Source organism: Erinaceus europaeus, chromosome 20 (assembly GCF_950295315.1).
Source record: "Erinaceus europaeus chromosome 20, mEriEur2.1, whole genome shotgun sequence".
Lineage (NCBI taxonomy): Eukaryota > Metazoa > Chordata > Mammalia > Eulipotyphla > Erinaceidae > Erinaceus > Erinaceus europaeus.
Window position 1 is genome coordinate 40952393 of NC_080181.1, and position 18275 is coordinate 40970667.

Here is an 18275-nt window from a genome sequence, read left to right on the forward strand (position 1 = left end):
TTGAACCACAGTCCTTGCTCATGGTAATGATTTGGTCAACTGGATATACTCAACCCCTACTGTGGATTTATTGAAAGTTTGGTAATATAATTTGAGAGAAATAGATCTTAATGATGCATTACTCTTACTCCTGTTAGCTACAATTCAGTATTGTTCATCCACTCACTCATTCTGTAATTAGCTCTGCTTTTGTCATCACCTGTTAATTCAGGTTGGCCTGAGTGGAGAAGCAGTCTTGAAGCCATAGAACTTTCTGACTATTCTTGAGAATCAGAGGAAATCTTTTGCAATCTTGTGGAACATCACATGCGGAACACAGAAGGGAATCCTATAAGATTTTATTGGTCTGGCAAAATTGCTCACTTAAATAGCGGCCGATGTGCTTGACCTGCTTGACCTAGGTAGGTTTGAGCCCGGCCCCCACTGCACTGAAGAAATCTTCCATGCCAAGAAAGTTGAACCCATGGCTTTGCTTCTGTCTTTGTTTTTCTCTGCTTCTCTGACTGCCTCTTTATGGGGGGAAAAGATTTTTTTGTTAAAGTCAGCATCTGTGGTGCAAATAAAAACATGGAGGTAGTGTATGAGCTTTGAATATTAACCCTGTGAGTAGGAAAAAGTTAGTCTTAATGTGAACCTTTTCCCTGACCAGTGTGGAGTCAGGGAGCATCTTGTTGTGGTTCACAGATTGATGTGGACCACTGAGGTCGAGTAAGTAGTCTAGCACAGAAATAAAACATGAAAAAAAAGTTTTGTCCTATCTCCTATGGTATGGAGACTTGTGATTTTTTAATTTTTTCTAGATCTCAAATATGTGCCCATTGACACAAGTGCTGAACAAAAATCACTTAGCTGAGGGTGGAATGAATGTTACTGGTGCTGTACTTCCACATACACTCTGTTCATTTGATGGTTTCTGTCTTGTGTCAAAAGGTTTGGTTTATCCATTTCTTTAAGATCTACTTCTACCCTCATTTATTATTATTACTTTCTTTTTGTGGTGCAGAATAAGTTACCCCTCTCCCCAAATTAGAGGTACAGAGACGACTGTAACCTACAGGCATGTATGTGCCATTCAGCATGAGCAGATGTTACATGTTGTCACTTTACTCCACACTTGAACTTGTTTTCTAAAACTGATTTTCTTCTCAGGTGATACTTCTAACGTTGCAGATACCACTGCAGGAGTCTCTTCTATTCATACTTCAAATACTTGCATTGTTTCTTGTTAAGTACAAAACATAATCTTGAGCTTTAGAAAGGAAACCATGAAGTACCCAACACTCCTTATTAATAGCTCACCTGGATAGTGCATCTGCTTTGCCCTATGCACAACCCAGGCCCATGCCTGGCCACCATCATAGTGGGGAAAGCTTCTGTGCTGTGGTGCCTTTCTCTCTCAGCTTCTCTTTCTCTCCTGTCTGAAAAAGTCGGCCTAGAGGGGTGCAGACAAAATACTGGTGGCGAGAGAGGTGGCTCTGAGGTAGCACTCAGGACTTGGCTGCATGAAGTTCCGAGTTGGACCCCTTGTGCTGCATCTGCTTGAAAAATGTTCTGCTTCCTTCTCTCTCTCTGATAAGTAAATAAAAAATTAAAATTGATGGGCTGTTGGGAGAAAATATGGGTTATTTTCAGTTAATTAGTACTTTTTTTTTCAATAGGGATTCTTTTGTACCAGTATGTGTAGTGTGATTACTGTAAAGTGTTTCCTAAGTATTGTAAGTTTTTGATTTGGGGATTAAAAATATGTCTTTTATCTGTCTGAAATAATCTAACACATGCCAATTGATAAGTTCTATTTCACACAAACATTGCGTAACATTTTTCTGTTTTTGTAAGTGACGTGAGTGTCATATTCTATGGTGGTGATAGAAGCTACTGTTTTAAGATGATGTAAAATTAAAATGTCTACAGCATGAAATTTTTTTCTTCATTACTTTAAGTGGCTTCACTTATTTTCTGTTTCTTTTTTCTTTATTCTTTTTATTACTTTTTTTCCCTTTATTGGGGGGTTAATGTTTTACAGTCACCAGTTTGTACATACATATTTTCCATTTCTTACACATTTTATTGATATTTTGTCTATAACATATTGCTGAAGACTGAATGTTTTGTCTCCTCCGCTGCCCCATTACATGTTAAAATCTTCACTCCCAATGTGATGTTATTAGGAAGGGGGGTCTCTGGAAGGGAATGAAGTTGGAGCCTTTCACAATTGGGATTGGTACATTTAGGAAAGACTTCAAAGAGCTCTGCTGCATCTTCTGTCATGGGAGGAGTGAACCTGAAAACAGCTGTCTATAAGCCAGGAAGCTGATGTCTCATTGTACACCTATTGTGTAGGCACTCTGAGCTTGGACTTCCTAGAACCAGTGTTGTGAGAAATAAATTTCTCTTATTTATAAGATACCCAGTCTGTGACATTTTGTTTTGACAATCCACATAAATTAAGACACATGTTAAACATGTTTAAAGAACAAAGAGTAAAAATAGAAAATTAAATGTATTAAGTTTGCTAAAGAGTAAGAAAAATGGAGATACTTTCTTATACATATGAACTTGGATTTCAAATCATACTGTCATGGATTCTTTATTGCCTAGCATATTGTAAATTAAATTATCTTCAAAATAAAAAAAGTCAAATTTGATAGTTTGATTTAACTCCGCAAGGAGACAAGCCCCCCCACCCCCTCAGTTCCCACTGGGAATATTCTTTCGCCCCAAGTGAAAGGTAGGGTAGCTTGAGCTTAAAAATAGATGGATCCTTAAAGCTGAAAAGCAGAATGAGAGAGTAACTGGGTGGGCCCAAGGGCAGGAAAAAATATTTAGCACATAATTTCAAACAAAAAGGAACTGACTGGTTCACCTCAATTTTGCATTTTGATTTGTCTAGAACAGTCGGTTAATTTTACCCATCCTTAAAGACTCAGCCTAAATTTGACTTCATTCATAATTGAATTCATTTTTTAAAATTTATTCCCTTTTGTTGCCCTTGTTGTTTTATTGTTGTTGTCATTGTTGGATAGGACAGAGAACAATGGAGAGAGGAGGGGAAGACAGAGGGGGAGAGAAAGATAGACACCTGCAGACCTGCTTCACTGCTTGTGAAGTGACTCCGCTGCAGGTGGGGAGCCAGGGCTCGAACCAGGATCCTTACGCAGGTCCTTGTGCTTTGCGCCACATGTGCTTGACCCATTGCGCTGCAGCCCGACTCCCCAAATTCATTGATTTTTAGGACGGAATTGCTGAGTCTTGCTTCCTTTGTGCAGTGTGAGATATAACTGAAAACATTTTCTTTATTCTTTAATTGAAGATTCTATGAACTAAATAGATGTCGGTGTCATTTTATTTTTTCTAAGTGAAGATTCAAATGTTTCTGAGCCTGGGTGAATTTATGGCATAGATACATATTTTTAATTGTTTATTAGTGTTTTAATATTGATTTACAAAATCATAAGGTAACAAGGGTATAATTCCACACTTTTCCCATCACTATCCCATCCCTTCTGTTGGAAATTGCATTCTTTCTCGAAAGATCACAGATGTGGGTTGACTATTATTTCTGTACCTATATTTATATATATAGCCCCCCTTTCCCTATGGTCCTGCATTCTCTTCCTTTCTAAGTCACATCTACTACTTCTGAGTGTGTCGCCCTTCCCCCCCATTTTTTTCTTCCTTTTCTCTATTATGGAATAGAAGGTTAGAGCCCTCTGGTCATCTTCGCCTAATAGTTACCACTCTGAGAGTATGAACCAAAATTCTTTATGGGGTGCAGGAGGTGGGAGGTCTGGCTTCTGTAATTGCTTCATCACTGGACATGAATGTTGGAAGGTTGGTCCATACCCTTAGCCTGTTTCTGTCTTTCCCTAGTGGGGCAGGGCTCTAGAGAGGAGGGGTTCCAAGAGACGTTGGTGAAGTTGCTGCCCAGGGAACTCAGGATGGCATCATATTTGCAGCTGCAACTTGGTGGCTGAGCTTAGTGAGTTTCTGGAGAAATCCTGGTGTATTTTGTTGTTTTCAGGTGATTTTATCAGGACCGACATCTGAAATGTCTTCTACTCCATAGCCACACCTCCAGAAATGTGCATTTATATTTTTCAGTTAAAAATATTCTAGTTGATAACTCTGTAAAATACATTTTTAGGCAATATTAAAAACATTTTGTTATTAGTAGATAATTAAATGTCTCTTTTATGAAGAATTAATTGACTGGTCAATTTCTTTTTAAAATTATTATCTTTATTTATTATATATAGTCAGTCAGAAGTTGAGAGGGATGGGGTAGATAGGGAGAGAGAGAGAGACCTGCAGCACTGTTTCACCACTCATGAAGCTTTTCCCTTGCAGGTGGGGATGGGGGGCTCAAACTCAGGTTCCTTGTGCATTGTAACGTGTGCTGAACCAGCTGTGCCACCATCCAGCCCCAATAATTAAATGTCTTCATTGTTTGATACTTCATGCCTCTCAAGTGTGCATGGGATTAGAAAAACAATTTTAACTAACGGAATCTGTAATTTTAACAAGTTTAAGATTATATATGTAAATTTTATTAAGTGCATTTTGAAGTTTAAATAATACTAACACATCAGAGCACTGCTGAGCTCTGGCATTCGGTGGTGCTGGGGATTAAATCTTGATCGTGCAATTTGCTGCTCTTAACAGGCTGAACTGTCTCCAGCCTCTGAAGTTAAATAATCTTTTGTTACTCTTAAATTAGATTCTATGTGATGTGTTAGATATGAAATATAAATGTAACCTCTAAAGCTATCTATTAATGTTTGGTGGTTTGTTTTGTTTTAATATGGCTCTGGGCCTTGCACTGTAGAGCAGACTCCTGGGCTAATTTATTAGTTCAGTACATATGAGAGGAGAGACATGACAGCACCACCACCTGTTGTTGTCCATGGTGTCCCCTCTTGGTGCTGGTGCCTGAAGCCAACACATAAAGTACATCCTCTGCTTCATGACCTGTCTGTCTCTTCACCCCATTAATATTTATCTCAAAGAAAACCCATCTAGCTGTGGCTATTTTGGTAAATTGTTTTGCTCATTTTTTTTCCCAGTGTTGAATATAGCAGGCCGAAAGCTAGTGTTAACTCTAGATTTGGTTTTCATTTAGGTACTGTAGATGTTGATCTCAAGTTGACTATGGTATGAAAAGGACCCAGAGGGATATTTTACAATGTCAAATCATTGAGCTGTTTGAAACTGATGGTAATTAGGGATTGGTTCCCTGATCACGTCATCGTAGACACATAGAACCTTTGCCCATCCTCTGCCTTTTTTTTTTTTTTAACCGGACATATTTATCTACTTTAAGTCATCTTTAGATTACTCATATCTTAACAATATGCTTGGTGTGTAAATATTAAAAGTGCTTCCTAGGGAATAATGACAGGGGAAATACATTTGTTCAATACAGATGTAACAATAGCCCAATTACATAGTATTTTTGATGAGGAACTCACAGATGTTGAGGATTCACTGTTCAGTTCTCTTGGTGAGTGTCTAACAGGGAAACTTGGCTCAGGGGATTAAGAGTTTGAGGAGTTGCTGTACTCTTGCAAAGTGGCCAATTGCATTGTCAGTGTGAGCTTTCTGATTGATCCTTTCTGTCTTTTTTTATTTTAATTTTAATTCTAGCCATTCTATAGCTGTTACCTCTGTGGTTTTAGTTTGAATTTGTTTAATGACTGATGATGACAAATAATACTTCATGTACTGTGTTTATTTTCTTTGCAGGGGGAGAAAATATTTACATCTTTTGCTGTTTTAATACAATCAGTCTCCCTCCTTTGTTTTTATCAGACTGCTCAGCTCTGTCTTAATGATGATGGGGATTGAACATGGGACCTCAGAGTCCCAGGCATGAAGGTCTTTTTGCCTAGTTGCTATCTCCCTAGCCTGTCATTAATATATATAAATTTTAATGAAGGAGACAGAGAAGAGAGAGACCAGAGTAGTGATCAGCTCTGGCTTATGATTGTACTAGGGATTGAATTTGGGCTCTCAGAGCCTCAGGTATGAAAGGCTTTTTGCATAACTTATGTTGTTTGTCTTTCTGTTTTTTCCCCCTTTTGGATTTTAAGCTTTCTTATATGTTCTGGATACAAGTTCTTATACCCTTTCTATGAGCCGTCTTTTCACATTAATGGAGTGTTTGCCTCTCACTTTTGAAAAACAGCATTTTTCTAGATTCTGGTGGAGATAGTAGAGTATGAATCCAGCTGAACTTCTATTGCAAAGACAGAAAGATAGGTAAAAAGAAACTAACCAACTTTTTTTGTGTGTGCCTCCAGGGTTGTCACTGGGGCTTGGTCCCTGCACTACATTTGAATCCACTGCTCTTGGCGGTCATCTTTCTTTTTCCATTTTATTGGGTAGGACAGAGAAATTGAGAGAGGAGGAGAAATAGAGAGGGAAAGAAAGATAGACACCTATAAAATAATTACAATCTAAGTTTTTATAATTTATAATCTAAGTTTTTGTTTTCCTTTTTCAAGTTTAGGTGTCTGGCTTTATATTTTGATGGCAGTACATATTTTACTGTGATCATTACTGAAAATCTAGTTTTCACCAGTTCAGTCTTTTACCTGTTTTACTTCCTCCCACCCCCATCTACCTCCATTCTCTTGTCAGAATTTAAGGTGTTTTTTGTTGTTGTTACTCTGTTCACTTTCTTTTCTACACAAGTGTGAGTCATGCAATATTTGTCTTTCACCTTTTGAAATATTTTATTTATTGGATAGAGGATTCAAGGGGGGGAGAGACAGAAGGAGAGAAGCAGAGAGACACCTACAGCTGAAATCTTGGGGTTTGAACCCAGGTCCTTGAACATTGTAACATGTATGCTGAAACAGGTGCACCGCTGCCTGGCTCTTTCTCTTTTTATTTTCATTTAGCATAATCTATTCAAGGTTCAGCTTTGTTGTCAGAAATGACAAGATTTGATCTTTATTAATTGCTATTTTATTGTTTACTACATCTAAGTAGTGACTAGTATTAGTACTAATAGCACCAGTACTAAAATACTAAACAGCACTCCATTCCTGCTGCATTTTTTTTTCCAACTCATTTGTTGAGATTGTCCATTTTGTCTGATGTGAACATACTGCAGAGGACATAAGAAGGGTATATATATCCTTGGACTAAATTTCCAGAACTAGATGAGATGCAGTATTCCTTTTAGTTTTTGAAAGCTCTGTATATTTTTTTCTACAGTTTACATTCTCAATAGCAGAGGCAAGGGGTCCTTGTATTTTACAACCTTGCCAATACTTACTGGTTTTAGAGGTTAACAGTTGTGAAGTGGTATTTCATCGTGGTTTTGATGTGCATTTCCCTAAGTGTTAACAAAACATCTTTTCATGAGTCTTGGCTATCTGTATGTCTATCCTGAAATGTCCCTTCAAATCCTTTGCCCTTTGTGGTTTTCTGAACAGGGTTTCTTTTCTGTTTTTGTTTGTTTGTAATGAATTGCTTACTTTTTTTGGATATTAACTGGACTCTTGTCCTGGCTCATTTCTCCAATATTTCTTCTTGTTGGTTTAACTATTTTATATAGTATGTTATGAGGTCCCTCTCTCAGTACTTTTCAAATTACTGATCACTCTGGCCTGGATTGACTTGTGTCTAAGTAACCTTTAAGTAAGGTACTTAAAGGGTTCACAGTTGTGGAAATTGACAGTTGTTTCAATATTATTTCAATCCTTGAGTTGGAGCACAGTGGCTTTAAAAGCCTCTTTTGTTCTTTTTCTTCCCTGTAGGCTATGGGAGCCTGAGGTTTTTTAAACTATAGGTAGGCTTTTTAGCTTAATCCCTCACTCTTGACCAAGAAATAAAGCAGGGTGGAAGAGAGATAATACAGTGGTTATGCAAAGACTCTCATACCCCAAGGATCCAAAGCTCCAGGCTCAATTCAGCTTCTCTGCCAAGCTGGGCAGCACTGCTGGGCCCTGTGAGTTTCTAAACAAGTCCCATTTATAGTCTGTAGGTTCTGAGGCAACTGTTCACTATGTTCTTATCAGTAGAACAGCATGGAAAGGCTCCCTCCCACTGCTAGGCCACCAAGGTGTAGCTCTTCTCCTGAGTTTCCTGGTCAGTTCTCTGTCCCCCAGTGTCAGCACAGGGCCTCCCCGCTGCTGCTCCAGCCTCTGAGGGCAGTAGCAATGGAGACTCACAGTTGCGTTTGGTGAGTCTTAGGGGAGTCCTCTTCTCCCTTCAGCACTCTTTTTTTGGTAAAACAGATTGGAGGTGGTGTCTCAACTGGTAAACTGCCAGACTGTTACCAGCCACTTAATCTCTCTAGGCTCCTCTCCGTCCACGAGCCAAGCGTATTTGCACTCTAGTCATGCATTGTTGCAGACCCAGGTGATCTCCTTTGGTATTCCTAGTTGACCCCGGAGAGGAGAGGAGAGAAATACAGCTGCTGCTGCTCTGTAGCCCCGCCTCCGGACCATTTTTTGGATATTAATCTCATACTGAACATATGATTTACAGATATATTTTCAGTAGGCTGCATTTTTATTTTGCGGTGCGAAAGATTTTTAGGTTGATGCAATTCTGTTTGTTCACTTTTGCCTTTATTTCCTTTTGCATCAAAGGTAACTCCACAAAGACAGTTGTTTCTTTTCAATTGCTACCAGGGTTATCGCTAGGGCTCTGTGCCTGTACATTGAATCCACTGCTCCCCATGGCCATTTTTTCTCATTTCCTTTTATGGCCCTCCCTTCCTTCCTCCCTCCCTCCCTCCCTTCCTTCCTTCCTTCCTTCCTTCCTTCCTTCCTTCCTTCCTTCCTTCCTTCCTTTCTTCCTTCTTGATACAATGGAGAGAGATTAAGAGGGAGGGGGGAGCTAGGGAGAGAGACACCTACCCATTGTTTCACTGCTGTAAAGCTCCCCCTGCAGGTGAGGACCCCATGCTTTTCCCATGGTATCAGGTGCACTCAACTGGCTCATTCCCCACAAGGGCAGTTCCAAGGGCAATGTGAAGCCTTTGTTTTCTTATGTACTTTATGGTTTCAGTTATTACATTCAAGTCTGTAATCCATTTTGAATGAATTATTCTGCATGTGATGAAGACTATGGTCACAATCCATTCATTTGTATTTGTCCAATTTTTCCAACAGCATTTCTTTTGAGGAGACTGTCCCTTATTTGTTGTAAGTTGCATTGAAGTTTTTAGGAGTTGAGTATTGGAAGTGAATTTTAAAGTGTTCAGGGTTAGAGAGGATGTGTGCAAATTTTTGGATAGCCAGAAAAACATTTATTAAATGTAAAATTTAAGGCAAATATAAAATCTAAGGCAGGCACTAAGATGAAAACCGCTGACCTTGTGGATACCTGGAGGAAGAACAAATAAAAATCCTAAGTGGGGGAGGACCTGCTGTGTTTGAGGTACTACAAAATGACAGTCGCGCATGACTTTAGAAAACTAAATGGTCTCAGAGATACTATGAGGTTCAACTTACTTAATTCATAATGCGTTTGACTTGAGTCTGAGGGAAAAAGAAGCCATCAGATTTTTAGTACTACAAAATGACAGTCGCGCATGACTTTAGAAAAGTAAATGGTCTCAGAGATACTATGAGGTTCAACTTACTTAATTCATATTGCGTTTGACTTGAGTCTGAGGGGAAAAGAAGCCATCAGATTTTTAGCAGAAGAGTGAAATTTAGCAGTAATAACTCTGGCTGCAATGTTGAGGATAGAATGAAAGAGGATAAGGACAGAGGATGCCTATTGGTTGGATAGGATGATGCTAATGAAATTGGTGAGAAGGGTTGACTTTCTGAGACATATTGAACCTGTATTGTACTGTATTTTGTATACAAAAACTTGCTAGTAGAGCAAAATGTAAGTTTGAAATAAAAGAAGCAGTAAAAGGTGACACTTGGGCCAGGTGGTGGCGCACGTTACAATGTGCAAGGACCCAGGTTTGAGCCCCTGGTCCCCACGTGCAGGGGGAAAGCTTCACAAGTGGTGAAGCAGGGCTGCAGATGTCTCTCTCCTCTATCTTCCCCTCCCCTCCCAATTTCTGGCTGCCTCTATCCAATAAATAAATATAATTTTTTTAAAAAAAGGTGACACTCAGGTTTTGATTACCACTGAGGATGAAGCTGAATGATTTTTTAAAAGTACAGTATTAAATCTTGCAGAACATAACATGACATAATGACAATTATTTTATATAAATTGAGAGGAGGGGGAACAAGAGTGGGTAAAACAGTTATATATATGAAATTAGGTCTTAATGACAATATATCCTGTAGTAAACTTGAAGTGAAAGCCTATAAATCTTTTTCTATGTGTGAATTATAAGGAAATTTAGCTTGTTTTCAACTTTTGCCACTACACATAATAGTGGTGCTTATTCCTGTAGATATCTACAGGTGCAACTGTGAGAACACAAAACTTTGTCATTTAAGAAATTTGATACACATTAATAGCTAATCACTCCTTTAAAATTACCTACAGCAAATTTCACTGTCAACAACTTTATATGGAACTGCTCATCTATAACTCTTTGCATATGTATCTTATAAATACATCTTTATAAATATTTGAGTGTCTATTAAGTCATATTTACTTATTTCCTGTTATTTCCTGCTTATTTTGCATTCCTACTTAGCAATTTATAGGTAGTTCTAATATACCATTTTTTAATTATAGTTGACAAATACTGCCTCATGTTGTAGGCAAATTTCTTATGACTGCTCAGCTGCAGCATATTTGCAGAGATGATAGAGAAGTAATCTCTTGTATTTCCTTTTAGGCCTTTTTTTGAATACTTATTTCCTTTTTGTTGCCCTTGTTTTTACTATTGTTGCAGTTATTATTGTTGTTACTGATGTCATCATTTTTGGAGAGGACAGAGAAATGGAGAGAGGAGGGGAAGATAGAGAGAGAGAGAGATACCTGCAGACCTGCTTCACTGCCTGTGAAGTGACTTCCCTGCAGGTGGGGTGCCGGGGGCTGGATCCTGGATCCTCACGCTGGTTATTGCACTTGGTGCCATGTGCGCTTAACCTGCTGTGCTACTGTCCAACTCCTTACTTTTAGTCCTTTTATGATAATTACCTCAAATGCTTATTTTAGTGAGAGAGAGAAATGCAGAGGGGAGCTAGAGAGCACTGTTTAGCTTTGGCATATGCTGGTTTGGGAGGATTGAACTTGGTAATTTAGAACCCTAGGCATGGCAGTCATTTTGCATAACCACTATGCTATTTTCCCATCTCTAGATTGATAGACTTAGATTGGAGGACATTCAGCATATTGTGAATATCATATGACAGGTTGAGATACGAACTTGATTTGGCATATTTCTGGATATTATATGGAAATCCTAACTTTAATTTTTCAACATGGGTACCTAATTCTCTAGACTACTTAACAGATCTTCACCTCACTGATTTTAAAATGGCACTTTATATGTATATTTTCATAAATTTATGTGGTCCCATCCTTTGAAGTGTACCAGTTCTTAAGTATACAGTTTTAACAAATACATGCATTGTAGCTACCACCACAGTTAAAGTAGAAGTTTTAAATTGTCCTCCAGAAATTCTCTTGTGTGAAAGAGATTGGAGCATTACTTCAACATTCATGATGCTTGCTGCTTTGTTATGTGTCAGGGATCAAATAGAACTTCACATGTAGGGTGTGTGCTCTACTGCTGAGCTACTTTTGACTTTACTCATGTCTTTTTGTAGTTCTAAACAATTACTGATCTATTTATTATTATAAATAGAATCCTGGCAGGGGGCAGGTGGTGGTGCACCTGGTTAAGTGCTCACATTACAGTGTACAAGGACCCAGGTTCAAGTCCCTGGTCCCCACCTGCAGGGGCAAAGTTTCACAAGTGGTGAAGCAGGGCTGCAGGTGTCTATCTCCCTCTCCCCTCTCAATTTCTCTGTGTCTCTATCCAATCATAAATAAAACAAAATAAGATTTAAAAAATTTTTTAATTAAAATATAGAATCCTGTAGTATATACTCATCTTTTTATCACTTAGCATGTGTTTAAAATTTATTCATTTTGTATTTATTACTAGTTTTTTGAACTGTGCTAGTTTATTTAATTTTTTGGTGACTAGATAGATTTTAGTTTTAGGCTGTTGGGACTCAAAGTACTCATTTCGTGTGTGTCTTTGTGTGAACATGATTTCATTTCTCTAGTGTAAATACCATTAATTGGAATTATTGGACCACATGGTAAGTTTTTTGTTTAAATTTATAAAGAAATGCCAAATTTTTCCAGCTGGTTATAATTGTGCATTCTCACTAGCACTGTATGAGAGTTCCAGAATCGAGCAGCACTCGATATTCTCAAATTGCAGATGTTCTCTTGGGTGTGATGCTCAACCATTGTAGTCCCTCTTAACTACAGTAAGGTATGTGTAGCACAAAATCTATCATTTTAATATGTTCAGTTCCATGATAGAAAGTATACTCACATTGTTGTGCGACCATTTCCAGTTTCCTATCTCTGGGACTTTTTCATCAAACCAAGCAAATTCTCTACCCATTAAACAGCAGCCCTGTAATATCTTCACCTTCCTTCACCCATGAATACCACTATTCTACTTTCTATATTTACAGATTGAACAGTGTTCTAGATACTCACAGTGGAATCATACACTTAAACCTTTTGTGTCTAGTATATTTTGCTAGCATAATGTCTTCAAAGTTCATATTATAGCCTGTATCAGAATTTTACTCCTTTTTAAAGCCAAACGACTTCCACCATGTGTATATACCATATTTCATTTATTTTTCATTTGTAGACATTTGATTGTTTCTACCTTTGGGATATTGTAATAATGTTGCTATCAGTAGTCAGTATCTGCGTACATGAAACTGATCAAATCTGGCTTTTAATTCTTTTGGTTATTTACATGCAGGAAGAATGCTTGGCAATATGATAGTTTGTGCCGCCCCCTCCCCAGCACTGATCAGTTCTGGCTTGTGGTGTGGAGGATTGAATCTGGAACTTCTGGAGCTTCAGGCATGAGAGTTTCTTTGCATAACCACTATGCTGTCTCCCCACCCCCATTTCTTTCTTAAGATAAATTTATTAGTGTGTGAGAAAACTGTAGCACCACTCAGGTATATGTGATACTGGGGATCAAGTCAGGACTTTGCGTTTGAGAATCCAGAGCTTCATCTACTGTGCCACTTTTCAGGCTATGTCCAATTTTCTTAGGAGCCAACATAAATCATTTCTCCACAGTGTGTGCCATTTTCCATCCATACTAGTAATGCACAAGAGTTTGTTTCTCCACATTTTTTTTATTAAAGATTATTTATAAGCAAACTAGGAGGAGAGAGAGAAAAAGAGAATCAGACGTCACTGGTACATATGCTTTGGGGATCAAACTCAGGACCTCTTGCTTGAGAGTCTAATGCTTTATCCACTGCACCACCTGCCATACCACTCTCCACGTCCTTATGGACATGTTGAGGGAAAGATTCAAGCTTTATGTTTGGGGTGACAGGAGACTTACTTGCACATTTGGAGATTACGCTGGGTGTCAGTTAGTATATATTGCCTTAATGTGTGGCTGACTCCCTTACCATATGGGGCCTAGATTTCAAGAGTAAGTACCTCCAGAGGACAAGACAGATAAGTGATTCTTCTCATTTTATGACATAGCACCAGAAGTCACAGAGTTCATGCTTCCACAGTCCTGTTTTATGGAAAGAGTCAGAGACCTTTTAGGAAGGGACATAGAGACCACACCACCTTTGATACTTTATGAGAGCATGTGGGATAAGGCTATATTGTGTTGTTTTTTTTTTTAAGTTTTGACAGATATTTGTATGCTCTTGTAACATAGAGCCCTACAAAGTGATGCACTCCGTACTTAAAAAAAGTTAGTAATGAAAGATAGAATGAGATCCCGCATGCCAGAGATCACAGCATATATGGTGCCAGATACTAAGCCCTGGGCTTGACACTTTGAAATCCAGTCTTCTGCTGTGCCACCTCTCTATAAACTATACTTTTAGTCAGTTCCTTCCTCTCATCACATTCTAATAGTTCTGATTGCTTTCATCATAGATTAGTTTAGCTACTTCTAGAATTCCATATAAATGTATAATAATGTTATTATTGTGTAGTAACTTTTTATTTAAATATCATTGGGTTCTTCGAAATTGTGATTTTCCAGTAAAAAAAAAAAAACAGAACAGGGGAGTCGGGCTGTAGCGCAGCGGGTTAAGCACAGGTGTCGCAAAGCACAAGGACTGGCATAAGGATCCCGGTTCGAATCCCGGCTCCCCACCTGCAGGGGAGTCGCTTCACAGGCGGTGAATCAGGTCTGCAGGTGTCTATCTTTCTCTCCTCCTCTCTGTCTTCCCCTCCTCTCTCCATTTCTCTCTGTCCTATCCAACAACAACAACAATAATAACTACAACAATAAAACAACAAGGGCAACAAAAGGGAATAAATAAATAAAATAAATATTAAAAAAAAAAAACAGAACAAAACCATTAAACAATAGACTGATAAAGCTTCACTTAAAGTTCTCTGGGGTATGCTTTTCTTTATACAAGATTCCAAACTCAGAAGATCCCCCAAACAATACTGTTCATATTGAACAGTAGCATTTACTCCTTTATTTTCCCACCCATTTATTCTAGTTCACTGTCACGAGTAACCAAGACTCCTCAGCAACTTAGGAAGCAAAGTAGGAACCACCTTGTATAGGACATCTATCCACCATGGATCTCCTCTCCTGCCCTAATCCCCTCCTTCCCCTCCTTTCACTTGCCCTCTCCCCCTTTTTCCTCCCCTGCCTGTGACAGTTTAGAAATGCCAAATGAGGGAGTCGGGCGGTAGCATAGTGGGGTAAGCGCATGTGGTGCAAAGCCCAAGGATTGGCGTAAGGATCCCAGTTCGAGCCCCCGGCTCCCCACCTGCAGGGGAGTCACTTCACAGGCAGTGAAGCAGGTCTGCAGGTGTCTAACTTCCTCTCCCCCTCTCTGTCTTCCACTCCTCTCTCCATTTCTCTCTGTCCTATCTAACGACGACGACATCAATAACAACAACAACAATAGCTACAACAATAAAAAACAAGGGCAACAAAAGGGAAAATAAATATTTTAAAAAATGCCAAATGAACTGTATATACACATCCTTTGGATGTGAGTAGGAACTGAAGAACCTTGCACTAGTCCGTACTGACATGGGGAGAACATGAACACTCAGCCCCAACTCGGAACCAGTTTTCTCATCAGTGTTTTGAAGTTTCCCTGCATGGTGCTTCCATCTGCTGGTTGTGGGTTTGACTCCAGGTCCCTGAACATGGTGTGTATTCCCCTGAGTGAACCACTCCCAACCCTTCTTGGCCTTTTTTTTTAATGAATTTATTTATTACTGATTTCCTTTTTTTATTTTTCTGTTTAGTATATTGAACTTTTAAAAATCAGCTGTTATCAAATCTATAAAATTATCAGCTGTTTTTTTAGTGTGTGGGTGTATAAAAATATGTGTAATTTTTCAGAATTTATTTGAGTAAAGTACAGATGGACTAGAGCACTGTTTGGTCATAAATGGTACTGGGGATCAAGCCTGAGGCCTCAGGTGTGCAAAACATCTACTGTATATACTGATCTTCCTTCTTAACTTCACATGCATATTGTTAAATTTTAAATAAATAAATCTCTTGTTCTTACAATGTTTCTTAAGACTCTTAGTGGTTATAGTGCTGGATGTGGTGTGGAATCATACACTAATCTTAAGATCTTATAATGTACTATTTATCATAAATAAAATAATTAAAGATTATGTTAGGCCATTTTATATGGTCTTAAGTTCATTAACATTCTTAGTCTCTGTGCTTTATCTTCTGTTTCATGGTAATTTGATATTTGTAGACTTTTCATTTGATTTGCTTTTATATTTGTTCCTTTGAACCCTTGAGCATATTTACAATAGCAAGCTGAAAGTCATTGTGTATTAATCTTTTACTTTACTATTTATATTGATTTGTTTTGTTGTTATGGGCCAAATTTACCTGTTCTGCATATTTGGTAATATTTATTGAATTCTGGGCATTGTAGCAGTTTGTTAACGGATTTTTGTTGTCTTAGAGCATTGACTTATTTTAGCAGCCAGCTAATTCACTTTAAGGATAATAGTTTAATGAGCGATATGGGGGGGGCAGGTCAGGAGCACTGTTCATCACTGGCTTATGGTAGTGCTGGGGATTGAACCTGAGACCTTGGAGCCTAAGGCATGAGAGTCTCTTTGCATAACCATTATGCTGTCTCCTTAGCTCCTTTTTTAAAGGTCTTTACCAAATAAAGTATCAGTATACTCAGTGTCAGTATGCTCACTCACTCTTGGTAGAAAGGAATTTTGGAGTTTTCTGGTCCTATGTGAGCATGTAAGAATATTTCAGTGTATAGCTCTTCTCTCCCAGTTTCATGAAATCTTTTACCTTAAGTGTAGTGACAGCAGCAGACTCTCAGGACACCAAGGCACATTCCTAGACACCTTTCTCTGCTTAGCATCTCTCCTCTGGTACTTTTAAACAACATTCCTGACCTTAACCCATTGCTTCTATCCTCGGCAACATTGCTGTCTCTTATGGGGTTTCCCCTGCTGGTAGAACTGTGCCTCCAGGCAGAAATCTGAACATTGGCAGGTTCACCTCATTTCTGTTCTCATGGTTTACAATCCCGCATTGTAATTACCTTATATGGTCTGAAAGTACCTGGTGCTTATTTTTCATAAAAAATGACTATATATTTTTACATCTTTAGAATTACTTTCTGTTCCACTTATACCATATTGAGATTTAAAAAAAAAAAAAAAAGCTCTTGGTTGATATATTATGCAGGGGGCCAGGTGGTGGTGTAACCAGTAAAGAGCTCAAAGTCTCCAAGTGTGAGGATGCAGATTCAAGCCTTTGGTCGGTCTCCAGTCACAGAGGGCAATCTTCACAAGCAGTGAAACAGTGCTTGTGAAGTGTCTTCTTCACAGGAGGTGTCTTCTTTGTCTCCCCCCCTTATTTCTGTCTGTCATAATAATAATAAAGAAACATTATACAGTTTGAAATATAATAACACATGCACACATACATACACATTACATGCTGAGCTTTCATACTAACAACCTACACTTCACTAGCATTCAGGTAAAGAAACAGCATATTCTTTAAAGCCACTTGATCTCTCTTACCACTGCTGCTTTCCCCTAAGAATAACCATCATTATCCTGATATACAATATCATAGATTGGCTTGGTTTTATGTTTTGCATATCAATTACAATTAGTTGCATATAGCTTTTCTCACTTAACATATTTGTAAGATTCAGCCATAAGGTTGTAATAGTTGTTTGCATTCGGTTTTAGGAATATGCCAGAGTATTTTCATTTCTGGTTTGGGATTCCTAAAAGTCGTGCTACTCTAAACAGCCCACAATGTCTTCTTGTGAGCGTGTATCTATAGTGGTAGTGCCAGTGGATGCCTGAGCCCTTTACTCTACTTTTCCCTGTGTATATATGACTGATAGTTTAATTTATAAACTAGGCATAGTAAGAGATTAGCAGCAATAATAAATAGAACATATAATTTACAATTATACTGTGATAAAAGTTATATTAATGTGGTCTTTTTCTCTCAAAATATATTATTGTGTGTATTGTTTTCAGATCTTGATTGACCACGCGTAACTGAAATCATGGAAAGCGAAACTGCAGATAAGGGGGACTACTGTATGCATTTCTTGTTTGACACGTACTTAGAAGTGGAAAATTTAATTCCTAGGGTATGTTTTCATTTAGTTTTACTAGATATTAAGCCTTTTTGAAGAAGTTCTACTAATAGACTATTTAACATTTCATTCTTTAATCCCTAGTAGAGCAGATTCTTTAGGAAAGACATTATGTTAGAAATGAAAATTTCATGGTGCCCTTACATATTTGGTCTCTGAAACAAAATTTTATTAAATTTGTATTAATTTGAGGAGAGATGGTCCCCATTTTGGTCTTCCATGCATTGCATTTGGAACCAGCTTAGCTTTTTTGTTTTGTTTTGTTTTTCCTCCTATAGTTAGAAGGTGTGATGTCAAGAAAAACATATTTCTGTGTTGGAGAGTTAGAAGAAAATAGTTAAGCAAAAAAAAAAAAAAAATTTAAGAAAGCTTTCATGTCTGAGGCAACAGAGGTTCCAGAATTCTGACACCCCTTATACGTCCTACCATAAGGCAGAGCTGAGCATTGCTCTGCTTAAAAAACCAGTGTTTCCCATTGCTATAGAAATAAAC

The 18275-nt window shown here is 38.2% G+C and overlaps 1 protein-coding gene across 5 annotated transcripts in view; it reads left to right on the plus strand.

Moving 5' to 3' along the window:
• Positions 1–18275, plus strand: part of UBE3A (ubiquitin protein ligase E3A) — a 74248-nt gene that overhangs the window by 7247 nt on the left and 48726 nt on the right. For 2 of the 5 annotated variants that reach the window (XM_060179256.1, XM_060179257.1), the window contains exon 2: positions 17662–17777. The exons of the other annotated variants lie outside the window; for them this stretch is intronic. The gene's annotated coding sequence lies outside the window, so the exon portion shown is untranslated. The remainder of the gene's footprint in view (positions 1–17661; positions 17778–18275) is intronic. 5 annotated transcript variants of the gene reach the window in all.